Consider the following 21,798-nt stretch of genomic DNA (forward strand, 5'->3'; position numbering starts at 1 on the left):
GGAGAAGAGAAACCATGAGGGCTGCCATGGTGCTTTTCAAGGACATTAAGAGCCACTGGCTCTTGGCCCCTATGGCAACAGACTTGCTCCTCCTCTCCTTGACCTTACTAGGCACTGTCCTTTACAGTTACTTAGAATTGTTTTTGGACCTTGGATGAGGAGTCCCCTTGTAAATCCAAATTACCAGGTTTTATTAAACCTTTCACATGACAAAGCAGGCAAACGATATGTATTTTCTAAACATCCACACTTGAAAATTCTATGTATAATCCACTGTAACGTACAGCTGACAAAGCAACCATGACAGTCTCTCATCTTCCTGACTAAATTTAGAAACAAACATTTTCAGAATATGAAATTAAATAACAAAGGTCATAGGACAATGAATAATATGCTGTGTGTGGTTAATTACACTTGGTTCTAAAAAAAGTCATCCTAGCTTCTATATAAAAATTGCATGTGTAGTTATTTCAGTTTGAAATGTCAAAGGGTTACTTGGTTTCAAAGAGAAAATGGGAAAGTGCAAAGATATTTATATAATACTGGAAAAAGTATTTCTTAAAGAGTATGTAATGTTTAATTCTTTATGGCTTCCCTTTGTCCTTATAAATATGCAATTCTTTGTGCTATTGAAATTAAGGGTTCATAGTGTTTTCAGTCTTTTCAGAGAAAAGAACCAAATAATTTAGATACAGAAAAGATATGATTGTTTCCGAACAGTTACTAAATCTGATGAATGATTATAATCATAAGGCAGATAGAATTACACTTAATCTTGTTTCCATGAGGAGGTAACCTGTACTTTTAACTTCAAACAATGCTGTTTTGATGTTCCCTTAATATTTCAGTTCCAAAAGTGAAACATTTCTGGGATCCTTGAATGGAAATCACCTGTCTGCCCAATTTTTATTTCTGATATAATAACAGCAGGGCACCTCATTGTGAATGAACTCATTTTGATACTCAAATAAGACAAGCAAGCCATGTTGTTAGTAGCAATGATAGAAGTGATAGCTCTGGGTGGTCTAGCAAATGCTCGTGTGACTTGAGGTGTTCACCTAAAAAAAGATACATTGAGGTCAAGCTTATTTTTGCTTTTTTGGGTGATTCTGCCCTAGGAGATCAGAGAAGCAATTTTCCTCTATATTTTTTTATCCTGTTGCCTGAGAATTTACACTTTTGCTTCTTCTGATCGGTTTAACAAATGTTAATTGGACACTTAGGAAGTGCTAGACACTGTGCTAGGCATTAGGAATTCAAAGATTAAAAAATATAGTCCCTGTGGTCTAGGAGCCCTGTCTAGAGGATTCAAACAATGGGGCTACTCAATGGGAATACTTTGAGTTTAGAGGAAGGACTCAGTTTCTCCATCTGGACAACTTCTCTAGGGTCCATTCAAGCTCAAAATGTACATGATTCTACTTGACCACTCTAGGTTTCCTATTATTTCAGATAAGGTGTTTGATAGCTACACCAATGCAGCCACAATATTTATATACTGCTGATGCCAGGATCAGTCTTAGTCTACTCCAGGCTCCTCTTAACGTTTTGCTGATGTTACTACCGTACCTAAAGCCCCACAGTTACCTCTGACACTTGGTGGGAGGGGTGTTGATATAGGTGTGTTTTGCAGGTGCGGTACACCTTCAGTTTATCCTCATCTGGTGGAGAATGGTTTCGTCATCTTACTCGAGTGACTTACTTGCCACAGATTGAAATTCTAAAAGAATTTACTTGTCTTTATTCTTTTCGGAATAAATACAAGTCTGACACACTCCCCTCTTCTATTTTAGAAGAGAGAGGCCTTAAAATGGTTCTATCTTGTGATCTATTGAGTGGCTTCTTGCCAGTGAATGAGACTGATCCCAGCCACAGTCTCTTGGTTTTGCATCATCCAAACTTGTGGGGTTTGCTGATTCAGGAATCATTTTGTTCTTTATAGCTCTTCTGTTGGCTGCTTCTAAATAAGGAGAACCATTCTCCAGCTCAAGTTATAAAACTCATGTTTGTTTTGTTTTGGTTTGGCTTTTTAAATTTTATTTGAAGAGGTTTCAAGAAGATCCAAAGCAACATAAGATGAATTGTAGATCAGTGAATGTCAACTGCGGGTAAAAAGGCATAAGAGCTTTTTCAAACTACACAGCTTGAAAAACTGCTTCCACCCATCCTTGTCCATTGCAGTATCTGAGAATCACTGTAGCAGAGTGACAAGAGAAGATTAGAAGCTGGAACCCAGGCTCCATTTACATTTCTGCCATCAACTCCCCAACTGCTCTATGATCCCAGTTTCCCCTCTGGTCAATTATGCTTATACGTTCAGCTGCATATTTTGAATTTGATAAATCATCTACCTACCTCTTCTTACTCAGATTTCATGCTCTAAATGCAGAATTTATTTATAGATTCCAGAGGGGAGGTGGGTAGGGAAGTGGGCAAAATGGGTGAAGGGGAGTGGGAGGTTCAGGCTTCCAGTTATGGAATGAATAAGTCACAGGGATAGAAAGTACAGCATAGAGAACTTTTTTAAAAAAAAAATGCTTTAAATTCCAAAGAATAAAATATATAATGAAAAAGCTATCATGGAAAAAAATATATTTAGGCTGTCTCTATACTTACCCAAACAGCAAAGCTGGTTAATTAAGTCTTGGCTCCCCCCTCAAGGAAACAGATAGTCATTTGTAGCTGGAGGCTCCTGTTTCAAAATGAGGTCCATCTATTCATTGGGGTGCATTTTAGGTGTGTTATCCAAGCTTTGGGGGAAGATCCCTTTCCCCAGATAAATGGTAGAGACCTGACAACCCAGCAGAACCAATCAGTTACAGACCCATAGCAGGGTGAGTGGGTAGCTTTGGAGATCTCTATGAGAAGTCTCAAAGATCCCTTGGATTTGATACTTTCCACCAATTAATTTCCTGAGCTCATCTCATTCTGGCCAAGGGTATTCTCTCTTCAGCATTCTCTAGAAAGCCTAGTCTTGCCCTGCCCAACCCCCAACTTTAGTTCTGATAACCCTAGTTCTCCTGAGTACTCTAGGCGATACCTCTTGCCCAGCCCCTCCAGTCTGTATTTCCTTTCTGGGCTCATCTGTCTCCTCAAGGAGGAAAGCCCAATGTGTCCATTATCTGGTCCTTTTCAGAAAAAGTTTGTGACCCAATAGACTAAAGTACTTGTAGCTCCTCCATTGAGAACTTGCAGTTCTTGAGGATGCTCCAGCTGGAATATACTCCTGGCCTCTCATCTTTCCCTCACTCAGTGTCTCTTCAGAAAGTCATGTGAAGTATAGGATTGGTGAATTTGAGAGAAGGAACTGAGCTTAGGTCAGCCCTCATCTCCTCAGAGCCAGCCTGTCACAGGCAATATAAATTCTGGTTCACTCTCTGCCATGCAGCATGGAGCCAACACAAGTCACTTTGCTCTCAAACCCTATCTCAGGAGTAACTTCACACTAACCCAAGTTCACAGAAAATTCTGTATAGCCAAAGAAATTTCCATTTTGGGGATGCCTGGCCAGCTTAGTTGGTAGAGCATAGGACCCTTGATCTCAAGGTTGTGAGTTCTAGTTCTGCATTGGGCCTAGTGCTTACTTTAAAAATAATAATAAATAAATAAAAATGTATTCCATTTTAATGATAAATGCAACCAGCTAGCAGATGGATCCTCATAGGGGGTGCCTGGATGGCTCAGTGGTTGAGCATCTGCCTTTGGCTCAAGTCATGATCCCAGGGTCCTGGGATCAAGTCCTGCATTGGGCTCCCTGCAGGGAGCCTGCTTCTCCCTCTGCCTGTGTCTCTGCCTCTCTCTCTCTCTGTGTCTCTCATGAATAAATAAATAAAATATTTTTAAATTGTATTTATTTACTTTTTTTGTTTAGACAGAGAGCATGTGTGTGAAGCGGGGAAGGGAAGAGAGAGGGAGAGAGAGAGAGAGAATCAATCTTTCTTTTTTTTAAAAAAAAAATATTTTGTTTATTTATTCATGAGAGACAGAAAGAGAGAAAGAGGCAGAAACATAGGCAAAAGCAGGCTCCCCGCAAAGAGCCAGATGCGGGATCCAATCCCAAACCCCATGGTCATACCCTGAGCCGAAGGCAGACACTCAACCATGGAGCCACCCAGGTGTCCCAATAAAATCTTAAAAAAAAAAAGATGGATCCTCATATCAGCAGACTGGAGGGGAGGGGTGGAGGGGAGCATTTTCTCCCTATAGACAGGGAACAAAATGATTTAAATTCTGTACTTAGAGCATGAAATCTGAGTGAGGAGAGGTAGATGGATGGCTTATTATTTGCCACAGAGACCTGAGAGCTCAAGTCCTTGGGCCAAGGTCCCCTCTCCCCTAAACAGTATTTGGGAAGGTGCTCTCAGCTTCTGGCTTCTTAGGCTTAGGTTTTCCATGTTAGGCTGACAGCACCTCAGCCCACCACATCTATTCATCCAGGCTTTCTCCAAACAACTGATTAATTTTACACTTTTTATTTTATTTTTTTTTAATTTTACACTTTTTAAATTAAATTAGTCACATTCTGGTGCTTGCCATCCTAAAATTACCCTCAGGTCACCTTGGCTGAAGTTATAGGTGTTTCCAAAGTCTTCAGTTATACACAGGTTGCCTATCAGTTTACTCCTTCAGACTCATAATCTGTGTGAGTGTATGTGAGTGTGTGTGTGTGTGTGTGTCTTACTGATTTAACTCTTAGATGCACTCTCATTTCCTATTTCTAGGGGAAGATACTTTACTATTATCCCATTGATTGCCAACAAGGTATCTTTGAGCTCTTTGGAAAGAAAGCCTTATAGAAAGCCTTATAGTATAACAGTTTTTATTATGTCTTGACTCTTAACTACCTGAATTCAAGCACCTAAACAGTTTTGCCTTATTTCATATTTTAATAACTATTGAGATGGAGCTAATGATGACAAATATCTAGCAAAGATTCTCAACATAACTCATGGTTTTTAAACTTTTGTTAAACAGTCTTACACAATGAAGTCAATACATTTTTAAGATCTCTAATTTGTTTCCAAAGGAGGTGGGTAAAAATATTTTGCAAAGAAAGAGCCAATTGGATGTCTCTGACAATCAGAATCAGCCTCAGATCAGAAGTGACTTTCCCCACTGTCTTCCCTTTTTTCCTTCCCAAATATTTTCCCCGTGTTAGGCATGGTTTGGGGCACTATAGATGTAAGAGTGAAAATATCTAATAGAAGATTCTTTTTTTTTTTAAGATTGTATTCATTTATTTAAGAGAGAGAAAGAGAACAAGAGGAGAAGCAGAGGGAGAGGGACAAGCAGACTCTGCACTGAGCTCAGAGCCTGACCCAGGGCTTCATCTCATGACCCTGACCTGAGCTGAAATCAAGAGTTGGATGTTTAATGGACTGAGCCACCCCAGTGCCCCTAACAGAAGATCCTTGACCCAATGAGGCTTACATTTTAGTTGGAGACAGACTATAAAAATAAATAAATAAATGAAAAATATTAGCAACCACTAAGTGCTATACAGAGAATAAGACTGAATAATGTAATAGTGACTACTTTAGATGGGGCATCACTGAAGTCCTCTCTGAAGGGTAATGTTTAAGCTGAGACCTCAGAGACTGAGGAGCCAATCACAGCAAGATATGGGTAAAGAACATTACAGGTAAAAGAGGCCTGGGACAAAGGGGTGGAGCAGGTTTGGTGAGTGCGGGAAGGAAAGGGTAGTGCAACTGGAGCGTGGCCAGCAAGGAGGAGAGTGGAATACCATCTTATCCAGAGTATAGGATGTGGAATGTGTGGCAAATACCTTGATAATTTCCTCATGGAGAGCGACCATGGAAACTATAACTGCTTTACACTGCCTCATGTTTTTGCTCTATTTTAAAAATATATCAGAAGGAAAAGTGGGTGTGATACAGGTTGATTCTCATTTGTGTATCTTTTCCAGATTTACCAGGTGATACTTGTTACAAATCAGACAAATGACATTTGAGAAGAGCAAAAGGGCAAGGATGTAGAACATTCATCATCACGTGCCTTCAATATCTCAGTGATCAGATGTTTAAAAGCCAAGGATAGAAGGATATGTGAATGATTTTTGATGAATTGCAAGACAAAAACCATGGGAATGACTTTTTATGAATTGTTTTATTCAACTTGATAAACTTACCCTTTTGGGGAGATGTTGGTATCAACATTCTCATTCTCAAAATGTGCCTTCCAGCTTAGTGATGTGTGTGTGTGCTAAGGAAAGGATAAATCAGGCCTCAAAATGTATGTTGGCTCTGAGGTTTGCAGGTTCATAAACCCATTGTTCTTGGCTCATTCAGGAATTGATTCACATTAACCAGTTATAATAGATTGATTAATAAGGCACAATGCCATTTATTCATTACCTGTAAGAGCTAGAACCATCAGCTGAAATTCATGTCTGTTGGTCGGTACATACTCTTCCTAGTAGGAAAATCTATTAAGAAATCAAATTAAAGTCAGAAGGTTAAATGTTAAATATGGAAGCTGAACAAATCAAGTTGGATGTTTTGAATGGCAGCCTAACATAGCCTTTTTTCACTATGAGGACACACAGTCCCAGCTGGGCAAATGATCTACTATTCAGCTGGACAGTGTTTCTCCAGCACTGGCAAAGTTTGACTCCCAGTGTCTCATTTCTCTAAGTCTGGGCCACTGTTTCTCAAAGGTTAGTCAAAAGGCCACCTTCAGTAAATTTGCCTTGTGTGTTCATTAGACGCCTGGGTGGCTCAGCAGTTGAGCTTCTGCCTTCAGCTCAGGGCTTCATCCTGGAGTCCCAGGATCGAGTCCCACACGGGGGCTCCACTCGAGGAGCCTGCCTCTTCCTTTGCCTATGTCTCTACCTCTTTCTCTATGTCCCTCATGAATAAATAAATAAAATCTTTTTTAAAAAAGAAATGCATTTTTCTAGGTCCCATCCCACACTTCTGAATCAAAATCTCTGGTCTCTGGTTTTGGGCTAGGAACATGACCTAGATGACCCAGGGCTAGTTTTAACTAGTTTTCTGGGAAACCATAAGCACACTGATATTTTAAAAACACCGCAAAAAAAAAAAAAACAAAAACAAAAAAAACACCGCTTTTTGCTATATAATTCAGCTATATAATTCAGGTTAAATTAGTTACTTAACTTCTCCAAGCCTCAGTTTGTCTGTAAAACAGGGATGATAATAGGTCTTATCTTCTAGTATTATTGCCAGGATCAAGTGAGTTTAGACACGCAAAGGTTTTAGAACAGTGTCTGGCACCTGGTAAGCCCTCAACACATACTTGCTGTTATTATTACCACCAACATTATTGTTCCCATCTTCACTGTCATTATTCAGCCCACTACATTCCTGGTTGATCACAGATTTAATTTTTTTTTTTTTATCAAGCAAAGCCAAGTTTACTGACTACTGTCATAAGGAACAGTGTGCTCTTGACAGACTCTTATTAGCCTCTCCAAAACTGTTTTTCATTGATGAGATTTCAGGGTTTCTGCTTCTTTTTTGAAAAATTTTTAAAGAGTTTATTTATTTATTTGAAGAGAGAGAGAGAGAGAGAGAGCACAAACAGGCAGAGCAGCAGGGAGAGGGAGAAGCAGATTCCCCACTGAGCAGGGAACCGAACATGGGGCTCAATCCCAGGATCAGGGTTTCTGCTCTTTAAGAATGAAAAAGATAGCACCTTAAGTCATTTCAAATCATGCAGCAGGATGGATTTATTTGGGGGAAGGCTTCTAATGGTATCTACAGTGTTTGACTTAAAACTTCTATGTGATCTCAGAGTTTGGTACATCCTAGCTCTGTCTTGAAAGTTCGATTGCATTTTACTTTGGGGCTTAAATTTCTGTCTACTGACAACAGCAACATACCAACTTGTTTAAAGTCATTTCCCTAAATGTTGTCACTTGATATGAATTAAAGAAATAAAGTCCTCCGGAATCATATGGGCCGAGTGATAAGGATTCTCATTACACAAGGTGGGATCTTGGAGACACCACACTGGCACACTTGGAAGCACAGTATCATACACCACTTTTGCAACTTGTCAGAGTTTGTAAATGGAACTTAGAATAGCACCATTCCTATCAACTCTCTCTTCATCTGAATACTTGAAAGCGGGTTATAAACACTAATTAATCCTCAAAATATCCCTGTGAAACAGATAATTACTAGTTGTTCCTGCATTTGAAATGGGCACAGTGAAGGAAGGGGTTAAATGGAATCAATTCTTCAGGTTAAGCTGATTCAGCAGCAAAACCACTCAGGGAGCTTCTCTCATCATAGCAATCTAAATAGTTCTGCAATTAATTTCCTCAAACTCAAGCATAACATTTAAAACCAAGTCATAGAAAAATGAACACGTTTGCAAAAACAAAAGTTAAAAGTCTAACCTGGGGAAGAGCCAAGGCCGGTATACCTTGGGTTAGCTACCCTGACTTCCTTTATGTCCAATCTGCTTACAGCGCTGGACCTTTTCCCCCTTCTAATTAGCATGGATTCTTGTTCCTCCCTCTCCTCTCCGCTTTGCAGTAAACTGGGAGCCTAGCTGTTGGTCTTCAGTAGAAGAAGCAGGTGTAGTTAACTGATGGAAGGTATGACCTAAACAGCCTGCTGAGAGCCACGCTTGCAGACCCAGGAGGCTCTGCCTGGCCTCACTCCGTTTCACTGGCGTGCTGCGACTGCTAAACATTGGCTAGCTAGCGGGTCACAGGCTGGCGAGGCCCTGAGCTATTTTTAGCTGGGTCCAGGGCTTGAGGCACTAAATCTGGATAGGTAGCTGAGATTCACTTCTAGCTTTTAAAAATAACTTCTATTTTTCACTTGTTAAAATTTATCATGTCTTCATTTTAGATTTTTTGGAAAATATAGCTGAGGAAAAGGTGAGAACATTTAGAACACATAGCAAAAAGAAAAAAGTGAAAATGTCCTGTAATACTCTTCATTGAAGTGTAATATACAGAGAAAGAGAGAATGAGGTGTACTAATCTTACATATACATACTGATGCACTTTTATTTAAGTATAATCTTGTTTAACCACCATCTAGACATCATAAAGAACCCTCCAGAAAATTCTTACTTCCCACTTCCCAGTCAGTATCCCTGTACCCCACAAGTAAATTCCATATTGACTTGTATTACTCTTGATTAGTTTTATCTGTTTTTGAGTTTCATATAAATGGAATCATACAGTAAATACTTTTCATGTCTTCCTTTTTTCATTCATTAGGATGTCTGTGATGTTCATCCATATTGTTACATGTAGCAGTGGGTTGGGTTTTTGTTCGTTTTTGCTGTCTAAAATTCCAATATGTTAATACTCTGCAATTTATTAATCTGTTCTCCTGTTGAAAGATATTTAGCTTGTTTCTAAATTTTTACTATTAAAAATAAAACTGCCATGAACATTTTGTTCATCTTTTTAGTGATCATGTGCACTCACTTCTGTTGGGAATACACCTAGGAGTGGAATTGCTAAGTCATAGGGTATTCAGATCTGGCTTTTGTAGATGTGCCAGTTTTCCAAACTGGTTGTACCATTTTACAGTCCCTATCACCAATGTGGGAGAGTTCTAATATTTATCCTCCCCAACACCTGATATTCTTAGTCTTTTTAATTTTAATTCTAAAGAGTATGCGTTGATATCTTATTGTGGATTTTATTTACATTTCTCTGATGTCTAATGATGTTGAGTGCTTTTTCAGATGTTATGGGACATCCTCCTCCATGAAATGCCTGTTCAAGTCTTTTGCCCATTTTTAAGTTGGGTTGTTTGTCTTTTTCTTATTGGTTTGTAGAATTCTAGTTCTTTGTTGGATACATATATATATATTTATATATTGTATATGCTTATATATTGTATATGCATATATATATGTATATCTTCTGAGTCTATGACCTACCCTTTCACAAAACTTTTTAATTTTGATAACGTGCAGCTTAATTGATCTTTCCTTTTATGGTTAATGTTTTTTGTATCTTATTTATTTATTTAAAAGATTTTATTTATTTATTTATGAGAGACAGAGAGAGACAGAGAGTCAGGGACACAAGCAGAGGGAGAAGCAGGCTCCTTGCACAGAGCCTGATGCAGGACTCAATCCCAGGACCCCAGGATCATGCCCTGAGCCAAGGCAGATGCTCAACTACTGAGCCAACCAGGCTTCCCTATATCCTGTTTAAGATGTTTTTGACTGCCCTAAGGTCATTAAGATAGTCTCCTATACTCTCCATAGAAAGAATAAGAACCATGACAGTAAAGTTCCTCCAAGCCCTAATATTCTAAAGTTTTATTTAATTGATGCCACTGATAGAAACAAAATAGATGAAGTTAAAAAACACAATACATCAGAACATAACATATAGGGATGACCAATATGTAATTATATTCCCTAAGTAATCTAGGGGAATGAATAAAAAGTTTGCACATTTGATTCCAGTAAATCACCACCTGGAAAAATGAAGAGGCTCATTAAAAATGCAAAATAAAATGATATTAATATACCACTGCCCACCTATTAAACTTACAAAAATAAATGGAAATGATAAAAACCCAGTGAGGTTAAATTGTGGAGAAATACGTTATTTAATGGCTGCATAACATTCTTATTTTTGCTGCATAATATTCTGTACAGAAAAATAAAACCACTGTTTCACTAGTTTCCTATTTACGTTGTCACTGGACAAGTCTTACTGAAGAACAATCTGTAAATACGTATAAGAGCTATAAAATTGCTCCTTTCAAAAAAAAATAAAAAATAAAAAATAAATAAAATTGCTCCTTTCATTAACTGATAATTCCACTTAGGGAAATACACTACAGGGAAATGAAATGAAAATGAAAAATTTACACAAATATTAACAACTGCATTTTTTATTAACAAAAGTTTGGACATAGCCCAAATGTTGCCATCAAGAAACAGCTAAGTAAAGGGGGGAAAAGTCTTTCAAAGATTTGCTTATGTCTTTGTTCAACAAACATTTAAATGACTATTAAGAAGAGATAGATTATTTCTTTAAAAAGAGAATTACATCTAGTCTCATCCTTTATAGAACTCAAACTCAGAGAGATAGATGTAATAATTATAGGCAATGTGTCTTGAGGGCTTACTATGTAGGAGGTACTATTTAAGTGCTTTAGATGTATTAACTCTTACTATTCACAACAACCTGTGAGGTGGGTATTATTATCCCTGAAGCACAATGATGAAACAACTTGCTCTAGTATTCCAGCATAGGGAAATATCATTGTCTTTCAATTTAATCTCTGCTCATTAGGCCCAGCTGATAAGTAACAGGTCTGGGAATGAGATGGAGATTGGGTGGCTGCAGAGCATGAACTCTGAACCCCTGCACAAAATACCATTTTATTTTATTTTATTTTATTTTATTTTATTTTTTTATCATTGCCCTTTTAAACAGAAATAATGGAGAGATAAGTAGCAGTAGGTGCAAAGTACCACAGGAGCACTGAGAATGAACATGTGCATTTGGCAGGGGTGGAGGATGGAGGGTGGGCCAAAGGTGGGAGTCGATCAGGGAGGACAGAATATGGCAAAGTGGGCAGAAGCAAGTGGATTGTGCAAGGTGTTGCTTATTGTTTAGCTTGTACCTTGAAGATGATGTGCAGGGCCGAAAGGATGTGAAAGTGTGTGGGTGTGTGGGGGGGTGAGACCGGGATGTTTCTACAGCTGCCCAAGTGGAAAGAAAGGCCAATCTGCACAGAGGCAGTATCAGTGAGGATGAAGAAGAGGGACCAAATGATGTGGGCTGGGCCCTGCCAATACACAGAGATGTGTTTATGGAATAAGTGGGCTGGGGAAAGGGGAAGGGGGCAAAGAGCACAAAATGGCATATAAAATACTGATCACTTCTAGAAGTGTGCAGGCATACATATTGAACTCCAAGGGTGTAGACAAGGGGAGAGGAGGAACCCAGATTGAGGGCTTGCCAAGTCCTGATCTAGGTTCTTTATGAGTGTGACCTCATTCAGTGCGCCTCACTAGTTCTGCAAGGTGGACATCGTTATTCCTATTTTACTAGTGAGGACACTGAGGCAACTTAGATGAGCTGCCTGAGCAGTGTGGCTCGACTATGGTGGAGCTGGGGTGTAAGCCCTGGTCTGTATGATCCCAAGTGCCTGCTCTTGCTGCTCTATCTGGAACCTTCCTCATTCTGAAAGACAAGAGTGTAACACATTCTTTTCTTCCATGAAGTTTGGCTCTGGACAACTGAGGGAGAAATGCAAACCTGGAAAACTACCATGGGAAAGATTAGCTAGTGATCATCTTTGATCTACCACTCTCCTTCATCCCCCTATAAATCCTACACTACCAATTTCTGCTAATCCCATCTCTAAGGGAACTCTAGATGCTTCCTCCTCTTCATTTCCAGTGCCATCACTGTAGGGTAGTCTGGGTCAGCCCAATCCTGCCCAGGCTGGTCTGATAGCAGGCTAATTTACTTAAATGGCATTGTATCCTTCTCTTTCTCTAATCAAACATTTTGAGAAGGAACTCTTCAAGATTTCTAAATGCTCCTTCTGTTTCTGTTCTTGTATCCCTACCTTCAGAGTGATTAGGTCATACCGCTGCTCTCAATACCCAGTGGCTCCCCATTACATTTGGAATATAATCCTGGGTCCTTGACATGACTCCCTCTATCCAGCCCTTCTCTGCATCTGACTCTTCTTCTCAACCTCTCTGCCAACTTGCTGTTCTTCATCTAAGCCAAGCACATCTCCACCACAGGGCCCTTACACGGTGCTTCTTTCTGCTAGAAATAATCACCCCTCTGCCACCCACCCTGAAATCTGTACATGGTTCTCTCTCTCATTGTATTCAGACTGCTGCTCATTTGTTACATCTACAGACAGATCCTCCCTGACTGCCTTATGTAAAGTAGCATTCTTCTTTGTTCCCAGCCTCTTTCCCTGCTTTGTTTTTCTTCCTGACCCTTAACATCAACCCCCGCCCCTCCGCCGCCCCCCCCCCCCAATCCATCTTCTAGAGAACCAACCCTCCTGGTTTGCCCAGGGCATTCCTGGGTCAAGAAACTTTCAGTGCCAGAATCCAGAAAATCCCAAGTAAACTAGGATGGATGGATTACCCTATACCGCCCGTACCAGAATATAAACTTGATGAGGAAAAGACTTTCTTTTGTTCTCTGCTATATAGCATATAACTCAGTGCTTGGCACAGAGTAGGTGTGCTCAATAGATATTTATTGAACAAGTAAATACATAAATCATTTCCTTTTTCAAACAGCTTCTGGTTTAAACTCTCTGGCCCAGCATTCCAGTTCCTTCTTGCTGGCCCATCTTAATTACCCCACACTGATTCCTACCACTATGTTGGGGCACCCCCCTGCCCCAGGCACTCCAGCCTCCCTACACTTTCACAAAATTTACCAGAAATATTTCCTTTGCCTGAAGAACCCTCCCCTGGCTCTTCTGAGTTGGTCTCTTTGATATGTTTTGTTTTATTTTTTGAGATCTATACAAATGAATAGTGGAGGAGGTATGCATGGTTTCCTATCAGAATTTCCCAGGCCATTGTTTCAAAATATGTATCCCACTGCTGCCAATGCTGAGAATTAAATAGGACATCCTTGCTGGGAGGAGGGGAATCAAACAGCAGTGGTATTTTGCAAAAGCTTCCCAGATGATCCTGACAATAAGCACATAGTCACTTTATTTGAAAGGCACTGAAGTTAACTCCATAATACTCCCCATAATACTTCACACCCTGTTCACAGTCCCCTGGTTGTCCTATAAAGTCCTTAAATGACCTCAAAGACCCTCTTTCTCTTTGGAATTCTAAAAGGCTTAGGATCTGGACCACACTTCTGAGCCCTAGGCCTTCAGGCCTGGCATAAGAGTATGGACACATCAGGGTTGCTTATGGGAGCCCTCTCAGGTGTGCAGGGCAGGCATTCTAACCTTCCCCTGGCTCTGGCCGAGAATGACTCCTCCTTCCTTCTCATCCCTGAAGACTCCCACCCATTGTGAAATCATCTACCTTCTGCTCAAGCCTAACCTGCTATGAGCTAACCCACCCTGCTATAGAAGCAGATTGCAGCCAATGACCCAGCCCATCCCTCCATTCCTGTCTTCCCACTTCCTGTCACAACAGTGTACCAGAGGTGGTCCCTAACTAGCCCCAACCTCTAAGTCCCACTGCCTAGTTGTCCAAAGCCTCTGAGCCTTCATCCTCACATCTATAAAGGAAAATACTTCCTTCACAGGGTTTTCAGGAGGACTAAATATGATAAGGCCAGTAAAAATTCCCAGCACATGGTAGGAACTGCCAATCAGAAGCCTTCTTTCTGACAAAGGAGTCATGCCTGTCAGCTGGGCATTGGGAACCTGGCTCTCCCAGCCAGTCTGGGTTCTGTCAGTAACAGAAGCATCACTATTAGAAGTATCCTAATGTTATCAGAATTTAGGATTTAGATTTATTCAATCACATTATCTGGCCTGAAATGTATAAGGGCCAGAACAACTTTTTTTTTTTTTTTTTTTTTTAGCAACTAAAAAGTCATTCTTTGAGCTGGTGGCACTGTTGGGGCAAAATAGAAAACTGCTGTGCTGACTGTTGACCAGGCTGCCTTGGAAGACCAGAGGATGAACACTTAAATGAGAATGGGCATGGAGGCACATGGTCCTAGGCGATTCCTACACAGGAAGGAGGGGATGAAGAGAGTAGGTCCTTGCACAATGCCATTATTGCTTTCAAGTAAAAGTTAGAGAGAGTGGGGGTGGGGGAGAGAGAGAGAAAGAAAGAGAAAGCAAGAGAAGGAGGGAGGTGGGGAGGGGGAGAAAGGAAGGGAGGGAAGGGAGAGATAGATAGCTATTTTGGCTAAAAATCATAAGTTTCAGATTCAAGTTTTAGTTTCATTATTAAGACAATGTAATTTAACCTTCCAGAGCTCAACTTCCTCAACCACAAAGTGAATGAGATAAAAAATAATAGTTTATTTTTTAAAAAGTTCCCAGCACATATGTTCATTCCCTTTTTTCCTCCTGCCCTTACATTCCCTGTCCTTTGGTTTGGAACCAACTCCTTCCTGGCAACCAAACCCCTAGACATTATGAGGTATCCATCCCCCTTATGGGATCAGAGGTACCCCAGCTTCCTTCATTCTCCATGCTGCCTGCGAATTACAACTGGAACTGTCTTCATGCCTATTGCACAGGATAGTGGAAAACACTGATAGATGTTTCCTGCCATGCCAAATTAGAATCCTCAGTGGCTTTTCCCCATAAACTTTGTTATAATTGGTGGTTAGATTCTGTATTACCATGGATACTTTCCTACAGTTACATTAAGGATTAAATTGATTTTGCAGACTGATCTGGGAATTTAACCACCATTTGTACCACAATCTCTGTGGGAAAATATATTCTGTGTTCCAAACAATTGACCTTTTGGAGTTGATCCAGTTCCTAAGTTGGGGACAGCCTGTACAATATTATGTTACATTTTTGGTTTCATTTGTGTGTCTTAGAATCAAAGACTTGTTAGAGCTGGAACAAATTTTGCTGATCATCTATTAATTAACTAACTCTGTAGGTAACAAAGCCAAGATTCAGAAAGAGAAAGATTTGTCTCAGGTTATTCAGCTACTTTGGTCACCCACCTCCAAGCCAACGATTTTCCCACTATCAAAATCATTTTGTGGTCATTCCCCCACATAGTCAGTAAACTACTTCAAAGTTGGGAAGATCATGTCTTTGGCAGAAAATAAAATACACTAAATGTTTAATAAATATTTAATTAGTTCATTATTCACTTTGCTTTAGAGGTCCACTCACTGTAAGATTTCCTTAAATAACAAGTACCATTAGGAGATTTCAATCATGAATATATAGTATTTATAAGAGACCATATTTGGTTTCAATAAAGATTTGAATAATAACTCGTTAACGTCCTATTTAAACCGTGTTTCCTACATAACAGGACCTATCAGTGTTCAATCAATTTTTTTACAGCTCGCAGACACATTTAGGTTTAGCTTTAGGAGATATATGCCATTAATTTTAACATGGTCTTAGAGAAGAGCTACTCATTTTATAACTACAGTAGAAAACTTAATAATGCTTTGTTTTATTTACCAACTGAAACAGACTTGTGAATCCATTCAGAATTGTAAACCTTCTCCAACTGAAAAGCTGACTCACACATAATTGGGATTTGCTGTATGAGAAGAGCAGCCATCATTAGAAACAAAACATTTAAATCGTTTCCTTTGAAACAAAATTTTACATGTTGTATACTTTTCTTCACCTACAAACACATTTTGTTATTCCCTGGTATCTTGAATAAGCAGGATGGGAGATCTCTTTCCCTAAAGAGAAAAAATTTCATACATGCAGATGACATGGTTTTATTGTAACAAGCTAGGAGTGACCTAAATAGACAGCTGGCCCTGTAATCTAATTACAAGAGAAAAATAAGGATCACAGATCAACTGTTCAAAAATTAAATAGTCTTCCTTTGTGGTAGCTCTCTTACAGTTAACAGTTCTATGTAGTCAGCTAACTTCTTTAATTACTAGGCATTTATTTTCAATCATTTTATCATGAAAGTTATACTAGAAACTTAGTTTAGGAGATGATGCTCCACTGAGAGTTCATATGTGTGTGTTGGGGGGGGGTCAGAATTGGAAGGGGTGCAGTTATTGGCCAAGGGCAGGGGAAGAGGCATTTGGTTATATCTGGCTTTATAATTTGAGGAGAGGACATGCCTTATGACTTCGCTGATAACTTTGGGGCTTGTTTATTCTCTCTTACGTGTCTTGACATGAAACCAAAAGTAAATCTTAAAAAAAATCTTGGCTCTGACTTGCTGTACCACCTCAGCCTGGCTCTGTATTTTGAGGAGTGGCTCCTCTTCTGATGCCGGTGTCCTTGTATAGTTTCTCAATATCCTTCAATTGAGTTGACTACAAAAGCCTATAATATTTGATATACAGAATCGATACCCTCAAGCTATATCTAGTAAAATTAGAACTTGCTGCCACTTTAGACTTATTAAAGACTTGATTAAGAGGAATCATAATATGGAAGGACAGCCCAATGAATGTCAATTCATTCATTTGTAAGCTAGTGTGGGTTAGTCAGGGCAGCAAAGAGCTGTACATCACTATCACAGTCTCCACATTTTGCTACCTAAATCTGTTTATTTTCACATCTTATTTGCTATTGGCCAATTTTGAAAGGCATATAAAAACATTGTTATGAAAGTCCATGCTGTGTTAACTAAAAGGAATAATGAGGCTGCTGTTTACTATGTTCCAGAGTTCCTCCTGTGAGGACAGTCCATAGGGACATCTCTCTGATCTCAGTAGAGTTATGGTTGGAGTCCTTTGAGCACTGGTCTGCCTTTGTCTAATGGGCACTGATGGGTTCCAGACATTTTCTGTTAGTAAGTACATATAAGATCATGATGTTATAAATACCCCAAATTATAATTCTCCAGGTCCCTTGATATCAGGAAGTCTAACTTTCCTCCACAGACATTTCTGAGATTACTCAAGGATATTGGCATGTGTAACCCAAATGTCTCCTTAAGCCCAGTGGTATACTGGTAAATGTTTTTTTTTTTTTTTTTTTTTTTTTTTTTTACTGGTAAATGTTTAACAACAAGCTATGTAGCAGAAATAGTTTTAGATTTACAGCATTTGCTAATTTCCTTAATGTAAATATTCCTCCCATGGCCAATATGACATCACTGAACATGGAGTTGGAAAAGAGATACAGTATCATATAGTATTTCCCCCATACAGATACAACAGATATAAACAATCTCTAGGCTATACAGTACAGTAAAACGTAGCAAACTAAATAGGATATGATGAGTTTTGAATAACCATTGCCTTTGTTTCTAGTAATTTATTTGTAAGTCTATATAATTTTTAAATAATGGCCCTGTTTAACAGCTGGCTTGCAGAATTCCTGAAAGATTAACAATGGACTCCCATGAGTCAGAGTAAGCTGGTTCCAGCATACCACTATCTAAAGTCCCACTGGGCTGGGAGTCCCACTTAACAGTTTGCCCTTTGGTCTGAGATTAACAACACTAGTCTAACAAGGAACAGGGCCTTACCATGGTAATCCCTTTCCTGACTCTTGCCACATATTCATAAAGACAAAGAGGCAATTTCCTATATGCAATCAGAACCACTACCTGTCAGTCCGCTGCTCTAAAGTCTTCTGGTTTCCAGGTATGGGTGCTCTACAGGGCTGCTGCCAACCACAGTGCCTGGTCCAACCAATGTCTATTACACCACTGGCAGCCTTCTCATGTCTCTGCTTCCAAGCTGCTGGCTTCCCTAACTGATGATCTCCACTCTGCCAATAGGACACTGCTCACATTCAGGTCAAGAGTCTCCTTAGTGTCAATAGCTGCCAAGTGGCGTTTCTCTCTTCTTGGTACCCACCTACCCTTGAACCTCATGGTGGCTCCAACTGCCTCTGTTGCTACTGCCTGTAACATTGTCTTTTCCAGCCTGCAGATCTCCAACTCTTACCTCTTCTTCTGTCCTCAATACCTTACCTACATTGTTTAAAGATTTATTTATTTGAAAGAGAGAGCACACATGTGTGCACATGAATGGGGATGGGGAGAGGCAGGAAAAGAGAAAGAATCTCAAGCAGACTCTCCACTGGGCATGGAGTCCTATGTGGGGCTCCATCCCACGACCTTGAGATCATGACCTGAACTGAAATCAAGAGTCAGATGTTTAACTGACCAAGCCACCCAGGAGACCCTCTTATCCACATTTTAAAATCCAAATAAACTTTGAAAACTGAGTTTCACATAAATGTGGCACCAAAACTCACTTAACAAAGTAGGATAAAATGGAAAGGAGATATTATCCCTATTTTATTTTATTTTTCCAATTTTATTAAATAGGATTATATTCAGGTATAAGACAGGAAAGTTCCATAGTTGGTGAAATTATAGCTGATTTTTATATTTTGTCTTTGTATCCTTCAATGACTACATTATATTCTGGAAGAAAAGGGAGCTGCTTTAATGGCAAATCTGACTTGTACTGATATAAGACATAATATAGTCTTATCTTACATGATGTGAATATTCATATGATTTTCTTTAAAAAAATAGTGTTTCAGATTATAGTGAGATGCCCCAGAAGCTGCTGGGGTGTTAAGTAATATATAGTATATGAACCAGTTAAACTTCAAAATCTGAGGAATTCTGAATCTGAATTCTTATATAATTCTTTTGGAAAGAGATCCTGTAGAAAAGTTGGCTGGGCCTCTAATGATATAGCTCTTTCATTTTTATAATTGCCCTTTTTTTCTCAGGATTCCAAAGCACTAGAAAACCTGGAGAAGGGGATGTCTGTGCAGTACTCAGGACCACTCTTCAATCCCTTCTGACTCCCACAACTCTGCTGAGACTAGCTTCTCTCTGAACCACTTGTGGTGATTTCCCTCAAGATGCTTACTTTCTCCTTGTGTAATAGATTTTCCTCTGGGCGTCCCTTGTTCATTAAATGTTTGCATGTATTTAAACCCTAATCGTGGACAAGGCTCAAAGTTGTTTTGGTTTTTTTTTCATAGGATTCACGGGCCCCATAAAAAAATGGAAGATAAGCAGTCACTTATTTAACTGTTCCCAGCATCCTGTTACTCTTTAAGAGGTTCATGGAAGAGATCTACGAAAGTGGGATCCAACTCCACAGCTGGTGTATTCAAATTCCAGTTCCAACTCATCTAGTATATTTACTCCACTGCAACTGATCTTTTCCCTGGTTGCTAAAGAGTTTAGAATCATATTTGTGGCCTATCCCTAGCAAGCCAAGGGTTCCTTATGCCATGCACTTTGCATACAAAACTAGTGGCTTTATTTTATCTTTCCCACTTTGTTTTCTTTTGTTCTATTTTTCTCTGTACTTATTTTTAATTTATCCTACTGCATGTATTTTCATAAGCTATCTTAAATCCCTTCTTTTGATATAAAAGTGTTCTTTAATAGAACAAGAGCGTGATGAGCCATTTCTTTACCCCTAAAAGCCCCGAGACAAACTGGAAATAAGAGTCTGTGAAAACTACTCTATAATGGATCACCATTATAGCTTGTCACTTGTTCTACGTACAAGCAAAATCCCAAAATGAAGAAAAAGTTAGGGGGGAAAAAGGCATTAGGAAGTTTTAGCCCTAATAAGTCAACTGGGCCATTATAAAGCACTTGATTGGACAATGCTTCCTCCTTGCCCCTCAAAAAAAAAAAAAAAAAAAAAAACCAACCAAACAACAACAACAAAAAACCTATGGTTTCTACTTTCCAAGTTTGTGAGATGGTACATGCATATTTAAGCATCTCAGTTTACATATACTGAAAGGGAGTATATCACAATTGTTAAGAATGCGAACTCTGGCATTAGATGACTAGCTTTGAATCCCAGATCTGTCAGTTACTTGTGTAATTTGGGGCTACCTATCTAATCATTCTGTACCTCAATTAATCCCATCTGTAAAGCAGAGATAATAGTACCTACCTCATAGGACTAGTTTAAAGATTAAATAAGATAACGTAGAAGATGTAAAATAGTGCCAGAGCACATACAGGAATCCCGATGTTAGCTAGAATTAATGATACGTGAGAAGAAAAAGCACTGGCTTGAGCTTGGGATAGTATTCTGTCTTGAGTTTCTGGACAAACGCCTTAGGAATGAGTAAAGACCTCTGATCTGACCACCCTCTTAGAACAGGCCAAAAACTCTGGCTTGCCTGGATCCTTTGCACGGCTACTCTTCCTCTACCTCTCTAGAGGCAGAATTATGTGTTAGAAAGAACACCTGGGCAACCAACCTTTCTGAACTTCCATGTTTCTTTGCCCCTCTCTTCTATATGCTAGATAATTGGTGGGTCTACCTTGCAGAAGCTTACAGTCGATTGCAGGAGATAAATGCATAAACAATTGCAAGGCAGGATGATTAAGCAATATAATGGAGGTATGAACAAGGAAAGCATTGGGGAAAAAATAGTATGCACGAGGCACCTGGGTGGCACAGTCACCGGAAGCACCTGCCTTCAGCTTAGGTCATGATCTGGGAGGATGGGAAGCCCCATATCAGGCTCCCTGCTCAGCAGGGAATCTGCTTCTCCCTCTCCCTCTGCTTCCCGCCCCCCCCCCCCGTCTCTCAAATAAATAAAATCATAAAAAAAAAATAGTATGCACAAAGTGGACAGAAATATAAGATGTGTGGAACAGAGTACAGAAGGTAGGGAGCGGTTCCCACGTAAAATATTATTGCTGACCGTTCCAGGGCCCACTTTAACACATATTTCATCCAGGGACACTTGGGCAACTAGCCTTGTGGAACGATAGGGTACGATAGCCCTTATTTGCAATGTCAAACTTTTCCAGCATAGTATAACCCCTTCTGGCTCCCCAAACGCGCAAACTTGGGATTCCACCACGGGTAGTGTGGTCCACGTTTTCCGGTGAACGGAAACGTGACTTGCTTGCAACACTAGGGAAGGAAGCCAAGAAGAGAAAAGCGAGGCGGGAAGGGCCCAACAACGCTGCGTGCGGGGCGCCCCGGCCCGAGCAGCCGGGAAGCGGGAAGGTCAGCGCTGCCCCCGCGCGCTCCGCGGAAAGGGAGCTTCCCGGGCCGCAGCGAACCCCGCCAGCCTCGGGGCGCCTGCGCAGTGGCCGCGGCGATTCGGCGCAGCGGCCGCGGCGAGGGAGCGCGACGCACCTGCGCGGCGGCGGCGGCGGCGGCGGCGGCGGGAGAACCGAGTCCAGTGCGATTGCGCGAAGGCCTGG

General features: G+C 40.1%; 1 protein-coding gene and 1 long non-coding RNA gene across 2 annotated transcripts in view; one reads left to right on the top strand and one right to left on the bottom strand.

Moving 5' to 3' along the window:
* LOC125752806 (uncharacterized) overlaps positions 1-21,798 on the bottom strand; it is a 145,040-nt gene that overhangs the window by 92,091 nt on the left and 31,151 nt on the right. Inside the window, exon 2 of the long non-coding RNA XR_007403149.1 lies at positions 6,375-6,445. This is a non-coding gene — a long non-coding RNA (uncharacterized LOC125752806). The remainder of the gene's footprint in view (positions 1-6,374; positions 6,446-21,798) is intronic.
* The window catches only part of PPP1CB (protein phosphatase 1 catalytic subunit beta), a 39,619-nt gene continuing 39,530 nt past the window's right edge, over positions 21,710-21,798 (top strand). The window contains exon 1 of the mRNA XM_035700998.2: positions 21,710-21,776. The gene's annotated coding sequence lies outside the window, so the exon portion shown is untranslated. The remainder of the gene's footprint in view (positions 21,777-21,798) is intronic.

This window comes from Canis lupus, chromosome 17 (genome assembly GCF_003254725.2).
Source record: "Canis lupus dingo isolate Sandy chromosome 17, ASM325472v2, whole genome shotgun sequence".
Taxonomy (NCBI): Eukaryota; Metazoa; Chordata; class Mammalia; order Carnivora; family Canidae; genus Canis; species Canis lupus.